We start from the raw sequence: 17,256 nt of genomic DNA, 5'->3' as shown, positions 1-17,256 counted from the left end.
TCATTAACGCAGGTTTCGGAATTTATCTCAACCATGAGAGGAGAAGTAATGAGTAATGTGATGAAAAGATCATCATTCGAATTGTGTCGTCTTTTTTTTTTGCAATGGATTAGTAATTAATCAGTCGCAACACAATTGCTGCAAAGCGTCATTACGTTATTGATTAAGTTTAACCGTTATACACGTTATAGATGCTTTGTGTGATCCGTTTTCAGTTTCTTTTTCGGATTTCATTTCCGATAATCAGGCTATCAATTTTTACGACTTCCTCGTGTAACTTGGTGAAAAAATGTTGGAAAATTACAAAGTAAAATCGCGTACCTTAATGTATATGACGTATGGAACGGTGCATAACTTAGCCTCCTTTCGAGTCATTTGGTAATGAGAGGGGATAATTAGATGATATTTTTTCTCCTCCTTCTTATCTCAGGGCGTAAATTTAAAGCTGAATTTATTACCGAGACTTAGGCTTAATTCGTTCCTTGGGAACACCGCAATCTCTCCATCTGGACCTCATTAATTGAGGATTAATCCTATGCTATACCTAAGCACGATATACATACACGTATATATATATGGGGCATTCCATTACATCGCGATCAAGATTCTACGCCGATGTCTCAGATTGGCTATATAATTTTTTGTATAAAAGTACACGACGAAAAACGCGTTCGCAATTTTTTCCAGAATTTTACAACCTAGCCTGTCTAAAGTATGATTTCAAGACTGGAAAAAAACCCACCTTAAAAAATTTCCAACAATTCAGAAAAGTCATAGAAAATATGACAATTTTTTTACACTTATCAGAAGATGAAGATTTCGTAACTTTAAAAGATGTATAATAAATAGAAAAAAAAATCGTTACTATTGTATTGCATTTTTGACATAAGAATGAACATAAAAGCTCATTATAATTATAGGCTTTTATGTTTATTCTTATGTCAAAAATGCAATCCAATAATAATGATTTTTAACTTGAAAAAAAAAATTTATGAAATCTCCATCTTTTAATAGGTGTCAATTTTTTTTCATATTCTACAACTTTGTTCTGAATTTTGTCAGATTTTAGAAAGTGGATTATTTTCCAGTTTTTAAATAATACTTCAGATACGCTGGGCCGAAGCTTTTCCGTAGTAAGTATAAGGACAGTTGACGCGGAAGTTTGATTCACAGGATAATTAATTACCGATGGAGAGTATTCAAAGAAAGTCAGAATTTCCGTTTCCTTGGAGTAAAAAAAAAAAAAAAAAGAATTGAATAAATCAACGAAACTTCACCTCTCTCGGTGTATTAACTAGATACATAACTCTGCGCGAATTTGGAGATAAACGGGGACAAGAATGGATAAAGCAATTATGAGAGATTTCAACGTAGAGAATGTTGGTTGAAAGTCGAGGAAGAGAAGAGAGATCGTCCCGTCGTGACTTTAAGTATCAGAGTTAAAAAGGTGGCGTGGAAAAAATGTGAATGCAGGGCGAAGTGAATAAATGAGGAATGAAAATGGAATGGAAGGAAAGTCAGGCAGAAAACAGCATCTCGGATTCAGTGTTTTTCTTCATGCAGTGAGTGTTGTACAGGATATTGAGTCTTGTTACATGGACGAAGATAAGGAAATTCATCTAGATACACTGAGAAAAATTTCATTTCTTACAGTAGTTAGAAAAATTTGGTAAAAGAGATATCGTTAGAAAAACTGTTTGAATATCGTTGGAATTACGAAAAACAAAGTACGCGTAACCATTTTCCCCTTTTGTCGATCCTTTTTTGGTTATTGCCACGCAAAATCAGTTAGTGAGGTTTACTCTACTTTTTTATTTAAACAAGGCTTTAACGTCAATTTATTCTTGCACAAGTATTAAATTTTCGCAACAGTTGCAAGAAAATATAGCAACAGTGATCGTAATGAGAAAGAATAGTAACGAATACTAGACTTTCCGGTAACAGCTAGCAAACTAATTTTCATTTTCTACCTATAACTGTATTTTTCGATCGTGGTACAAAATGAAAATATTTAAGTACTGAGCGGTAATCGGAACTAAAAATCTCTCTCAGTGTAAGACGAAAAATACCTACTCATACAATTTTCGGTATAAAAGATAAAATCGTATTCATTTTCATCCAGATGACAAAAAAGATAACGATAAAATAGCGAGAAACAACGAGATATTTGATGAAATTAATTAATATGTAAAATCTAGTTTCGGCAATGAATATATATTTTTTTTTCACCAGTAGAAAAAACAATGTTCGTTCCGCTCGGTAGAATCTATTTTATCATTAATGTAGTGTAGATAATTGCGAAGAGTTCCGTTAGGAAAAATATCATCATAGAATTATTTACTTTTATAGAATCACATCTTTTATAGAGCCTTAATTCGGAATGGCGTCACCTATTTTTTGTCAAGCAGTTTATCTTATCTTTATAACGTAAAGAAGGATGAAGATGATGATCAGATTTTATCTAGATAAAGAACCCTGAAAAAATTGCCTCGCACCGACTCTGTAGGATAAAAAATTACGCGAATTCATCCGACGTTATTATCTTAGAAAAAATTATTTCGACAACGTACGAAAATCGTGCGATAATTCTGGTTGTAATACCCTGCGATTTCCCCTCAATTTAGGTTGTATCCACCCTCAACCGGAGGGCGAAAGAGACGCGTGAAATTCGTCGGTGCGACAGGGAGTGACAACTCATCACACCAGGGAGATTCAGGCATATTCACCTGGAAGAAGATCCTCAAAGCTCCCCATCTAACTTTAGCTAGTAGGTATCCTTATCTCGTGGCGTTTATAATTAATGCCTAGGTATATGTATATATACAGGGTACTAACCGTACACGTGGATCTGAAAGGGATGGGGCTGAGTGATTGCGGAGGACTGATCCGACGAATCCTTAATTATATACTACATACATACGTATATCGAGAAGTGTGCCGCTATAAAGCTTTCAGCTTCACAAGTTCAAGAACGGGACATCATCCAATTCCCGAACAATTCGATCTCGAATCATTTTCTATAACCTCACATAGATTTTTGGTTCGCCGTGAGAAGGAAGAGGATTCGTTAGGGTGTTACAAAGAAAAAAATTTATAAAATTGTTAGAAACAATTAAAAAAAAAAAAAATTTTTTTTGTAAACGATTATATCTGAATTTTTTCTTTTTTTTTTCTTTTCCAATGCCAATCAAAATTTCGGTAGAGCAATTCAAATAGAATATCTCAGCCAAATATAAGCTCTTGGTACTGATATTTATAAGTGCCTATTTTATTTTTTTCATTTTGCATTTAAATATCGCGCGGAAAAAAATTGGAAAATTTAAAAATTTATTATCGTCGTGAACGGTTTGACTTAGAAACTATCTGAGTAGAGGTTCTTGTAGGAAATTTCATGCTCTATGAAAAAGTACTGAGATAGATTTCTCCTAACTCTAACCTATTAAGAAATATTCGCCTATAAATATTGAGTCATTTTGAATATCTCTTGATTGGTTAGAGTTAGGAAAATGAAAATTGAGATACATCTCGATACTTTTGTATTAATTCACAGGGTGAACATGAGTGATTCTAAAAGATGGAAAATTTTTCAGGATCGTTTTCATTCTGGGTTGCTAAAAACGAATCCGACGACAAAATTTCAAAATTCAAAATGGCAAATACGATACGGCAGACTGAAAATATTAAAATTGATCCGATTCGCTTCAAATTTGTTACCTGGCGGTTTTTGGGATCGCTAAAAATGAATCCTACGTCAAAATTTCAAAATTCAAAATAGCAGATACAATATGGTGGACTGAAAAATATAAAAATTGATCCGATTCGGTTGAAATTTGTTATCTGGGAGTTTTTGGTGTCGCTATGAACGAACCCCACGTCAAAATTTGAAAATTCAAAATAGCAAATACAATATGGCGGACTGAAAACGTAAAAATTGATCCGATTGATCTGAAATTTGTTACCCGGGGGTTCTTGGAATCGCTAAAAACGAATCCCACGTCAGAATTTCAGAATTCAAAATAGCAGATACAATATGGCGCGATTGAAAATATAAAAATTGATTCGATTCGCTTGAAATTTGTTACCCGGGGGTTTGCAGGGTTGCTCAAAACGAATCCGGCGTCAGAATTTCAAAATTCAAGATGGGGGATCTAAGATGGCGAACTGAAAATACAAAAATTATTCCTATTCGCTGATATAAAATCGGCAATTTTGAATTTACAAGATTTCTCAGGTCTGACCCGATTTTTGAAATCAGTGACCTCGAGTACCCTTATAAACCCGATTTCACCGAATTTGACTACAAGGAAAGATGTAAGCTTCAAAGGGTTAAAGGTCCTACACACTTTGCCGGTTACTGATCGGAATTATCTGGTTGACAAGTGTCTGGACGTGGAGCAAACCCGGCTAATTAGGCATGCGACATGCAATTACGACATGGAATGTGTACAGGTAGTCAGTCGCTGGCTGCGGTTGACCATTCGTCGCCGGTTGACTGTGGTCAATTTCACTTAAGCATGGTCACGGAATACGTTTGAACAATCGCATTCGAATACGAAGAGGGACAGTTTCCCCCGCAGATTTGTGTTCGAGTATATCGATTCCAAATCAAGCCAAACTCTGAAGTACTCGTGCACCGGGCTCGACGAGTCGACTTGAACTTCTTTGAAGCCAATCGTCAACAGTTTCCACTCGAGGCTTTGCGAGCTTGCACGAGTGGCCCGGCCAAAAGTTGGTTTTGAATTTCACCCCGCCTACGAAAATCATTCGGCCACGGATCCCCGGCAGCTTCCGTATCTCCGTTAGCGCAGCTGCTTCCGGAACAACAACGGTTCACAATAGAATCAGGTTCATCCTAATTGGTAACCTTGTTTTCCACTCTTCGTAATTCTATAACGAAATATCGACCAAATAATGCTGCAGCGATGCGGGTCTCTTCCTCTTTTCATTCCGATCCTCGCGTTCTTTTTGAGGCGCTACGTATAATCGAAGGACTAAAAAATTAGGTTAATTTTGGAAGTTTTTAGCTCGACGACCGATTGCTGAATTCGGTTGGGGTTTTTTCTTTTTTTTCTTTTTTTGTTTTTTGTTCAAAAGTATATAGATCGGGATCGACTCACAATTTTTTAAATTGATATCAAGTTATAGAGAGGATTGTTGTCAACAATGTTCATAAACCGTTTTGCTTGATGAAAGCTTTTTGAGAGGGGATCGGTTCTACGCGAATCAGTCTTACAGGTTCGTTTCGACAAAAGAGGATCGGTTCTGCAGAAATCTGTTCTGTAGTAACAGAACATATTCTGCAGGCTTGTTTTGTTGCAGAAAATTTTCACGCAGCAGGAAATTCAAAATTCACATCAGAAACGATCGTGCATGAATTATTTTTCGAGATAATTCTTCTACAGTATATTTTTCTAGGATTACAAAATGCTCGTTCCATAACACACATTCAACACGCACATAAATTGAACACAAATAATTCAAATTAAATTAAATTGAATCAAAATGTACGAAATTGAAATGTATGATTTTTACGATTCGATGATTGTTCTGAGTATGTGTCGTGTGTCAAACACAATCTGTAGAAGAATATTCTGTGCAAAAATATTTTGTAAAACAATTTTTCCTGTAGAATAAATCATGGAGGATTATTTATGATGCGAATCTCAAATTCCTTTCCGTAGAAACGAGACCACAGAATATATTCCGTTGAGCTTTTGCCCTGTGGAACTGATTTCCGTAGAATCGATCCTCTGCCTTCGAAACGAATCTTGAGAAACGAACTTGTAGAAATAATCCATGTAAAACCGATTCCTTCTCTTTTTTTTGCGGTGCCTACACTGTTACAAAAAATGTAACGAATATGTCAGAAATTTGAGTAATTTTAACGTTTAAATTATCATATCAAGATTTAATTTCTAATTTTTACTTTTTTTTCACCCAGTCATACATTAAAAAACGGTTAAATCAACCCGATAATTTTTGTGAACCTGCTGGAAGATTTTTTTTCGCACTGTGTACGATAATTCAAAAACTGCTAAAAACCGGTTTACTTCAAATCCGAAGACCGTGGTCGTGGATAATGTTCACCCTTTGTGACGATCCACTTTTTTCCAATCATCATATTAATTAAACTTTCTCTTTTGTCGACTGAATGAAAAAAACGCCAGTTCATCGGCACTCCCAAAGCAAAAATCGCGGTTCCGCAGTAACTTTGCAGCAGCAAGTTCCAAGGTTTACAAGGTAAAGTAAAACAGCATCGAGTCTGAGCGCTGACTGCCGAGCGAGGCGAGCTAAGTTTTTAATTCAATCAACCGGCTCTTATAGTCTTTGTCTGGCGTCCAAACGGCGTCTGATTCACAAGAACGTCTTGCATCTTGCATCCTTGTCCCGGTGTACGTGCGTTAACGCAATTGTTGAACACCGGGTAACCTGTCCCCAGGGATGAGCCGCTGCTGGTTTTCTTCAAGAGTGAAATCCGTTTTCCTCCCTCCTCGCGTCTCGCCTCGTTTCCTCTGTCAGCTCGTCATCGTTTCTGCTCCGTTTCCCAAGGCCTGCAGGATTAAACGCTAATTGAATCAGAAACGCTCGCTGTTTTTTTCGCCCCCTGCACCGATTCCCCCGCCAGTGGGATTTTTACCTCCTACGTGTACAAACTCTGTTTTTCAAATACGACGTCTATTCCCCCGTGACTCTGAGCTGCTCTGCTTTGTCGCGAGCCATGATTCTCCCTTCTGAAACAGTACCTAACCCATCTATTATTCAATCCTTCCAAAAGTTCGGGCTGTTAAACTATTTAGTCGACCCGAGAATAGACCGTCGTGTCTTCTATACTCGAGACCAAGAAACGGGCACTGAGGAACGGACAACCAGAGCTTCGATCTTCTGAATATTTAATACCGTTAAACGTGCACTTAAGACGCCAGATCGATACAGTTTGCTGGATGAAAATTCGGAAACTAATGGTCGGTCGGCCTTCTTCGCGATTCTACGTATATTGGAACGACACGGCATCTAGTCGGACATGAGGAAAGAAACTCACCGAAAAAGTCACTGTGTAAAATTTGATAAAAACGATGGAGTACGTAAGCACACAGCGAGAAAAATTTCTAGTACCTTTTTTAGTTCCTTTAGATACTAAACTTTCTGGTAACAGCTAAAAAACTAATTTTCACTTTGTACCTGGCACCATATTTTTCAATAGTGGTAAAAAATGAAAATAGTTAACGACTCAGCGGTAACCGGAATTAAAAACTTCTCTCAGTGTATAATCACAATACGTTCAGATCAATGTTCCGATCCTTGAATAATGATGGCAAATTTGATAACAGAGTCACGCTCACAACTTTTGCAGAAAAATGATCTTGGACGTTCATTGGTAACCTTCTCCGAGCTTCCCAGCCAATCATTCCAATCATTTTCTTTCCGATTATCCACAGTAACAGGCCTCAATTAACGAGTGCTAAATTAATAAATCTATAAAATTACCAACACCTGATTTAAACGCTTGTTCGTTTTAGGTAACTTCGTCTGCTCGCACCTTTTGTTCTCTTTGCTTACATCATTCAGTCTGATCGTGGCGTGCGGCTGTACTCGAAAACCAAGATAACCGTTATGCCATGGGGTTTCTGCTGGCAAAGATGAAAGACGCTTGTTGTAGGCGCGATGGATGAGAAACGTAGAAGCGTCAGCCCTCGGAATCTCATTGTGTCCAAGCCTGTGACTGGCGAGTAGCTACTTCTTCTTAAATTAACTCTCTGAGCTTGTTGTAATTTTCTCGTATCTTAATTCCCTGGCTTAAGCGTCTGGGGGGAAATATTAAGCTATACATAATCCAATATTTCTTCATTACTTTTCTGCTCTGGTATTCATTCGTTCCTCCTTCACTTTTCATTGAGTAAAAGTATAAATTTTGCGGCATTTCGAATTGTTCGAGACTTCTCGAGAAAAACTTTTCGTCCCTTTGTGTATCAACGCATATTGTATTCAATATTTTTGCCCGCTCATTTTATCCACCGAATATCTTTCTAGGAAACATCTGCTTTGTCTTTGACTGTATATTACACGGGTTAGCAAAAATAAAGATTCTTGATTTTTTTTCGTAAATTTTGGTATTTCAGAACGTAAAATTCACGAATAAAATCATGATTATATTAGATTATCTCTAGTTTTTATGTTATTCTAGTATTCTAACGGGGAGAGGGGGGATGGTTTCTAATATAATCATGATTTTATTCCTAAATTCTGCGTTCTGAAACACGAAAAATCAGGGTAAGGAAAACAATTTTTTGTTTTTGATGAGCTGTGTAGTATTTTTTTTTTCTTTTTTTTTTGATAAACTCTGGATGCAGAAAAAAAAAATCGAAATTTTCATCTAAACGTTGCTTTTTTGAGTCGTATAGGAAAATGTCGATAAAATAAATAACTAAACATGAAATCTTACCAAGACCACTCAAATGGCAAGAGTAACAAAACCACTGTTGACCAGTGTTATTTTCGATATATCGTAATTGACGGTTCGACACTTTTGAAACGGCGATTGGCCCGCCATTTACTATTCGCCGTAAGTGAGAATCGATTTTAGGTACGTATTGTGACCGGTGACCTCCAGACCTCGAACTGGTCATCGTCAATTTGGCTTCGGGCTGACCACGGAAACGGAAGTCCTGTATTTACCGAGACCTCAATATTATCTATCCGTTGGTGGGACGACGCACCAGCCAACAAAAGGACAAATTGACGAAAGGACGGACGGACAAGGGGCGGGAGGGCAAATTTTCTAGAGATAATTGCTAGCGGTCTTGGAGACGCGTTGAGGGGTGCAGGGTCTGTGCAACTTCGGAGTTGAAATTGAATTTCAGCTGTTATAAACTATTCTTTGTGTATCGTTGGATAGCAGTCTGCAATCTACGCTCAAGTTGGAAACCATCGAGTTTGCAACGCTGCCGGATCTGTAAGGTCATTTAAAATTATCTACCGTATTTATTGTATATCAACTTAGAAACTTGGAGATTCTATGAGCAAGCTACGTGACCGTAATACGCGATAGAATTATTGCTGGAAATAACAACTGATATCTTATAACTTGATTTAGCAATGAAAACTCTATACAAAAAAATTTTCTTCCCAAATCAATTGACATCGTTTCAATACATCAGCAGGCATTTGGACTACCATGACTTTGCAATGTGGCATCTTTTTACAAGGCGTTAGCAATTTGAAACACGATTTGCGTTTGTAGAAATTAAAAATTTAGGTTATGTGGCGCAAAATGTGATCGACAAGCAGGCTCTGATAGCCTCAGGAAATTTTCGATTAACAGGTTTACAATTCAAAGAGTTACATAGACGAACCTACGAATAGACTCATAACGAAGGATGACGTGAATCTTGACCTTGATTTTAATTGTGTAGAAAAATCTTGGATATGCATACCAACGAATAAAACGCAGCAACTCTTTCCAATATTTTGGTCGCAGTTGTTAACTTATTTCAAAACAACAGAGGAAAACATTTTTTCCATCAAGTTCAATCATACACAAAATGAGTGTAACAGGTTGTTAAGGGGGGAGGGGGTATTGTTAATTCGGTGAAAAAAAGACACTTTGTTAAACATTTTTCTACCAGATACAGTAATATATTTTAAATTAACTGATCACAGTATGGTACAGTAAAGTTTCAAGAATATTTTCTGAAAATTTCAGTGGAAAATATTGAAAACCAAGCCGTTGGCAACAAATCTCCGGAGACGTCTCGAAAAAAAAAGTTGTTTTGCGGTGACGGTTGTAACTCGTCACCGGGTCGTCTGAAATTAAAAAATCAAATTGATTTTATTAGTTTATGAGTTTTCCCAGGTAACGCGGTCAAGTTTGTTTTTTTTTTTTTTTTTTTTTAATTGATTTTTCAACTTTTGGTAACACCGGAAAGTCGAAAACGCGATTTTCTCAAAAAAGAATTGGCAAATTTGTTAACGTACAATAAAAAATATTAAAATATATTCACCGAATTAACGATACTCTCCCCCTTAAGTCAGACATCACAGAAAGCACGCGTAGACACGTTAGACTCATAATGATGAGTAACAAGTCGTAACTTGAGTTGTTGAACAAGATGATGAGGTGAGGTTTAATCGTCAAATACGCACGACTCACAGAACCTCCTGTTTCTGGTGTTGTTGATCAACTGCTCGCTTATTCTCCAAAGAGAACTTTGCGTCGGACTTTTGGGTTTACGGCGATAGAAAGTGAGCCGTTGGAAAAGGTGGAGAAGAGATCAGAGATGTGTGAAGGTACGTATCGCTTCACCGGGTTCCGTCATATCACATATATCTATACTTATCCCACTTCGGAAGGCTCTCGGCACCCGGCTACCTGCCGAGTCGAAGTGAAGTAGAGGCCAAAGCTGTTTCTAGGGGACTAACATTGTGCGAGAAAAGTTTCTGCAGCGGTTGAGTCTGAAGCCACGGAAAGCTGGATACAGCCGACTGGAGCCTATAGAATATCGCTTGGCGAGACGCCAGCATAGCGAGGTTCATAGTTATTGATTATAATATCAGGTTCGCTCGTCACTCGGGAGCTTGTGTTTTCGGATCAAACCCTGATTTTCGTTCAATCTCGACGTATTCCTATCACCGCGCGTCAGATTGACGGTTCAAGATTTCTTCGCACTTCGCCGACGTGCCATATAATATACCAAAAACTCAAACCTCTGATATCTCTGCGGAGATGCGGTTGCGAAGGCTGAAGATTAGTTATATGCGTTTCGAGTTTGAAGAGTCATTGTTTCTTTTTTCTTTCGTTGCCAGACACTTTGGCGAAAGGTTAACCCTTGTTACTTACACGGGGTCCAGTTTATCCGAACGATAACTTTGACGTACGATTTCAACTTCAGCGTGCTTGAATCGAGGTTGTTTATGCAAGTAAAATACAAAAATGATTAGAATTTCTGAGTTTTTTTTTTGTCAAGACTAACATTGGAGTCTGTTTTTGTATTGTTAACCCTGCGCGGTCGAAAAAGTTCTGAACGTGTAAAATCGCTTTAAGAAATCTAAAAAAAATTCATCAAAAGTTGTTATATTTTATACTTTACATTGGTATTTGAGCGAAAGCGCTAGAAAAATGTGTTTCGGCACAAATTTCAACAAGTAAAAAATGTGCCGTACCAGAAATCACCATGGATTGTCGTCATGGACACCCTAATGTTCAATAAAAACTGGGCTTCGAGGTACGCCTAACCGTTTTGCGCTATTGTCGATCCTTTTTTGGTTATTTCAACGCAAAATCAGTTTCCGAGGTTTACTCTACTTTTTTAGTTAAATAAGGCTTTAAGGTCCATTTATTGTTGCACAAGGATTAAATTTTCGCAACAGTTGCAAGAAAATATAGTAGCAGTGATCGTAATGAGAAAGAATAGTAACGGATACTAGACTTTCTGGTAACAGCTAGAAAACTAATTTTCATTTTCTACCTAGAACTGTATTTTTCGATCATGGTAAAAAAATGAAAATAGTTAAGGACGCTCAGTCCATATTTGATACATTTTTCGTAAAACATTGATTAAAAATCGAACATTTTTCGGCCCAAGAAAGTAGAAACTTCCTTTAAATCATAGTTCTGTAAGAGAGAACAAAGCCTTGATCTTCGACTGCTCGCAGCTAGCTGGTATCACAGCAACCTGAAGTCATGGTAACCACTCTATTCATACCAGGAAGTAGTTATCGTTTGGATGTACTTTGGCAAGACTTAATGTCCAGAAGTAACAAGTAAAACGTGATGTGCTCTCAATTTCGAGAGGATCCATTGGCTCACTGTGAGCTCAAAAGATTACGTCGATCGCGAGTCTGCACTGTTCGAGACGCAAGTACTGTTTCGCCACTGCCGCAAAATTGATTAACACCTTATCCACTCGTCCAGAGGTTGATCGATGACTGGATGGTTGTAGTCAATTAATGCGGCAGTCGAGTTGAGGTGGCTTTGGGTCCAGGTGTAACGGTTGATTTAGAGCGGCGTGTACGCCGTCAAGCCTGCAGAGCGGGTAGACAAGGGCTAATTTGCAGGAGCGCGAACCTATTTTGGCCCCATTTGAGTCCGGTGTGCAAACTGGAGTATACAGACGGCCATAATTCACAGAAGGCTACCTCCTTGGGAATCCGGTATACACAGTCTGAATAACCAGCATCCTTGATCCTTGAACCCGGCTCAAGATGATCTTCAAACTTTCGGCTCACTTGGAACTGCCAGCTGACCCGAACGCGGGTGTGCCTTTACGTTCGGGATGATCCAGATAACCACTTGAACATATAATACTTTCATTCCGTGACACGCGTATACCTTGCATAGTTGTTGCTTGATCGACGCCAACTCTGAACGCTTCAAATTTTTCATACTACGTCTAGTTTCAAATTCCTCGTTCAACATTCTCCTCGTTCCTCCAGCTCAGACGTTCAGACGTTCGGCATACCTGGATCAAGGCTGAATAACGTCGGGCATGTCACGCTAGTCGACGACCGGAAACTTTTATCATAGATATCGAACGTCGTTGTACAACGATAGAAATTCACGATTGTGGATACCATCCATTGGTTCACTATTTTATGTTTTACTGTGATTCCAAAAAATATAGTACTGGGTACACAATGATAATGAGTTTTGTAGTTCTGACCAAAATATCTAGTTAGTCTCACAACGAAGGTATCCAAGTTCGATTTCTCCGATTTGATTTCCTTTGTAACATGTTACAGTAGACTCAAAACTAAGCACCACATATTTTTTTTTTTTTTATCTGCGATTGGACACTTTAAAGGAGTGAAACCACCCTCCAAAGTAAGACATGTCAAGGGACGATTTGGCAGTTTCACCCACAAGGACATAATGTTTTTTAACCAATCTAACTGGAAACGTTTTCTCATAACGAGAAATTAAAAATATGATTTACTCAATTCAAAAAAAAAAAGAAAAAAAAACCTGCCATATCGCCCCTTAACATTCCTAACTTTGGAGGGTGGTTTCACCCTCTTAACGTGTCCAATGGCAGTTAAAAAAAAAGATATGTCTGTTAGTTATTAGTCTACTATAACATATTACAAAAGAAATCAGATCGAAGAGATCGACTTGGAATACCTTCCTTGTTGGTATACGTTTTATTACGGTAACTCGAACTATATTTTGATTACTTTCCTTCGCCAAGATGTCGGGCACAATTTGACTCATCCACTGGCTTCACCTCTCAATAGGGCCGCGTGTCATTGGCGTTAATTGCATTGTGTTTTTCAGTTCTTGAGTCAAGTCTCGCTATTAACAATAAAATCTATCACTGACACCTATAACAACAATAAATATAGTATTGCGACATTAATATTTTGTAATTCGAACGATATCCAAACCGTTACCGTAACGGATTCACTACAATATTTTCTAGTAACTTTAACAGATAAAGTTTTCCTCCGCGTACCTTCAATCATTTTCGACCTCTCACCCTCTCGCCCCCAATATCTCGCATCATCTCTTTGCACCACGATTCTGGGCCACCGTTAGGCCGGTGATTACTGATCCTGGATGTCGATTGTCGATCGGCGTCTGGCACGCGCGCATATCGGGGTTAATATGAGCTTGCAGCTTGCAAACAATACATAGGTTACCACCATTCGTGCAGACAGCCTGCAGCATGGTGGTTCAATCGCGTTTTGTACGGCCTCACTACCAGCATTACCACTTCGTCCAATCTGTTCATGTTCAGCTCTGAGCTTTCAACATTCACTCGAGTCCTTCGTGATGGAATATTACATGTGTGTGTGTGTGTGTGTGTGTGTGCGTACATTCGGTTGAAAAGAAAAGCGGCACGTATTACAGTCCACAGCACCTTTTCCAAATTACGAAATTGTATGGGACTTGCCTTCCACGAAACTTGTATTCGCGAAAAATTCTCGGAACTGTGAGTCACAGTTGAAACCTGAGTATAGAGGACCGAAAACCAAAAACCATGGTTTAACAATTATCGGTTCTACTACAATCTACGCAATAAAATATGAAAAAAACGTAAACACATAAAATGAGACACCAAGAAAAATTGAGTTTTTTGTATAATTTTTGGAACTTTGATTTTTTTTCTTTTATTTCTCCACTCTTACTTGAATTCGTTATTCTATGGTTACGGTATTAAAGGGACACTACTCGTCGGATGTCTAACAAACTTAGCCGGATAATTTTAACAAAAAAAAAAAAAACAAAAACACGTAATGAATAACAAATAACACACAGATATATGAATAAAAAGATAAAACGATGAGTGAGGAGAAAATTGTCCGTAAAATAAAATTGAGAAGAGAGAGGTTTTTTAGTCGGACAGAATAGATATGTACAGAAGACGGTGACGATGTTAACAATGAGTAAAATAAGATTGTGATTGAAGTCTTTGTGATCTCGGTCCTATATTTAGTTAAAATTTCTACCTGGCCAGGATTTACGCTTCAACTCACTATCGTCACACGTCTTATACTCTCGACCTACGTAGATCTACCAAATCTTTCGACCCAAATTCGTCTCTCTCTCTCTCTCCCTCTCTGTCTCTTCTCCTATTTCCACTGCAAATCGTCACAATAGTGTAGCACGCATTCTATTGCTGTTCTCATTTGGCATCAACACTGGAATTTACTATCGCGATTTCGTAGAATCCATGCGATTTCTTTATTTCTAGTTGGAGTGTTTTTGTTCAGAATTTCATCTAGAATGGTACTGTTGAGTCCATTTTTGCGTTTGAAATACGGGAACTTCGATATTTGGATATATACGTCAATGTCGAAATCGACGAATGCATCCCCTTAACAGCTGTGAGAACTGTCTACGGATAACTTTTTTCGTAACCAATGAGTTCCACTGAACGAAATAGATGATCCAGTAAAAGATAAGAGAAAAAATCATACCGGAATTTATTTCACTTTGTTCGTTTCAATATGCATACGTTCATTAGAATAACAATAGTTGCTTTGATCTCAAAAATAGAGGTTGACGTTAGCGTAGGTTGTACATAACCTCTTTGACGCGTGAGTTTGTTGGTAGTATACCTATACCTCCCTGTGCGGCCGCTCTTTATATGGCATTTCGCTATAACGGCCTTATTAATTATGGAACTTTTTTTTCATTTACCGCCGACAACGTTTCGCTATACGGTAAAGAAAATTATTTTTATACAAGCATTTTTGTAGAGAATAGAAAGACTAAAATACTTTATGAACTAAAAACTATATTATTTTACATAAAAAAAAAAAAAAAAAAAGAAATGGAACAGATCTAATTGAATTCGTACGGGCTTGCGTAAAAATAATTGATTCGTTATACGGCTTTTCGCTTTACGACGAACTTTTCGGGAACGTATCCAGGCCGTAAAAGGAGGTATGGGTGTACGTGAAAAAGAAATATCCTTACCTTCAAAACTTTGTATCAACTTGTCTAGATCCCATTTCTTTAACTTATTTTTCACCCACTCATCCATTTTTCGTTATAGTGATACAGTATATGATACAGTGTACGATATTATTTATACAACAGATCTGACACTGCTCTCTAGGCTCCGCAATTTTTAGTTCCAGTTACCGGTCGGTCATTAACTATTTTCATTTTTTACCACAATCGAAAAATATAATTCTAGGTAGAAAATGAAAATCAGTTCTCTAGCTGTTGCCGGAAAGTCTAGTATCCGTTGCTATTCTTTCTCATTACCATCATTGTTACTATATTTTCTCGCAACTGTTGCGAAAATTGAACGCTTGTGCTAGAATAAATTGACGTTAAAGCCTTATTTAACTAAAAAATTAGAGTAAACCTCAGAAACTGATTTTGCGTCGCAATTACCGAAAAAGGATCAACAACAGCGCAAAATGGTTAGGCGTACCTCGTTTTTCATAATTCCAACAATATTCGAACAGTTTCTTTAACGATACCTGTTTTATTGAATTCTTCTAGTTACTATAACAAATGAAATTCTTCTCAGTGTAGTTATAGCTGGAAGGAGTAAGAAAATGACTAGCAATAGCCTGGTATATACACACGCAACGGTATTCCCCGTCCGATAATTGAAACTGTGCACCCGCTGCAACATAGAAAAGGCGTGTATTGCATGGACTAGTCGGCGGAGTTTTCCGATCGGATAAAAATAAAACAGCTCCGTCAATTCTCTCTCGATCGGATTGTGTTACGATGAGTTTCCTGGGTTCATTGCGACTCACTCAGCTCGCCACCGATCGCGGTGGCTCGGTAAAACAACCCCGTTCGTATTATATGTATGCATATACGTATACTATACCTGCAATATTCGATTTTACCCCAAAGTTTAATTGGTTCCGCACCGCTAAGCCTCCCAATGAAAAATACTACGTATGTATGTGCACAAAACGCATATGGAGAGTCGCGTTTCGCGACGTTTCGCATACGTTTTATACTGCTTTAAAAGAATATTCGATATTTCGAACAAGCAATTTACACATCTCAACCGCACGCGATATACAATCGGAGAATTTTATGTCTCGTAACAATATTTCCCGCTATCCGAACCATTTCTCGTCTACGTTTCATATCACCGCCGTAATATCGATAATATAAACTGTCACACTTCTGAACTATCCTTGAATTTGAATTCCATATATATATATGTATACAAATGCAGTCGAGGATTGCGCTATTTATTATGAAATCGCTGTATACGAACTGCAATACTGAGTTTGCTATTTGAAATGCTGGATTATTGACAAAATAATGACGCTGTTATGAAAAATTATATTTTTACCAACACACGCTTCGGAAGTTAGATTTTCGAAGCATGTGGAAAGTGCGTAAAGTTCCCCATTTTTAAACAGTGCGGTAAAACGGCGTTGGCTCGTGCGTTCAACTGGAATGCTCAATTTTATACACCGAGGCTTTCTTGGCGCATGCGCACTTTTCGATAACGTACCTTGCTCTTTACCCACCGTCGGTAACGTCGTTGCGCTAAGTTTAACCTAAAGTTTGCCCGTTTGGATCAAGTTTCATGAATCTGAGCCCGCGCTTCTTGACCTCTTAACCGCTTGATTGAATTTTTTCAAATTGTTACATCTCATTTGTTTACTTCTCAAATCAAATCTTCCTCCACAAGTATCGCAAAAAATAACGTTTAATGGAACCGTAAGGTATCATCAATTTTACTGTGGTTTGCACGTATAATCAAAACTTTCGTCTACCCATCCACAAAAAACTGGAAGCTGTCATTTTTTAATACAACGAGTTTGAGAAAA

The sequence above is a fragment of the Neodiprion lecontei genome, chromosome 7 (assembly GCF_021901455.1).
Source record: "Neodiprion lecontei isolate iyNeoLeco1 chromosome 7, iyNeoLeco1.1, whole genome shotgun sequence".
Taxonomy (NCBI): Eukaryota; Metazoa; Arthropoda; class Insecta; order Hymenoptera; family Diprionidae; genus Neodiprion; species Neodiprion lecontei.
The sequence above is the reverse complement of the archived record's forward strand: the minus strand, read 5'-3'. Positions refer to the sequence as shown.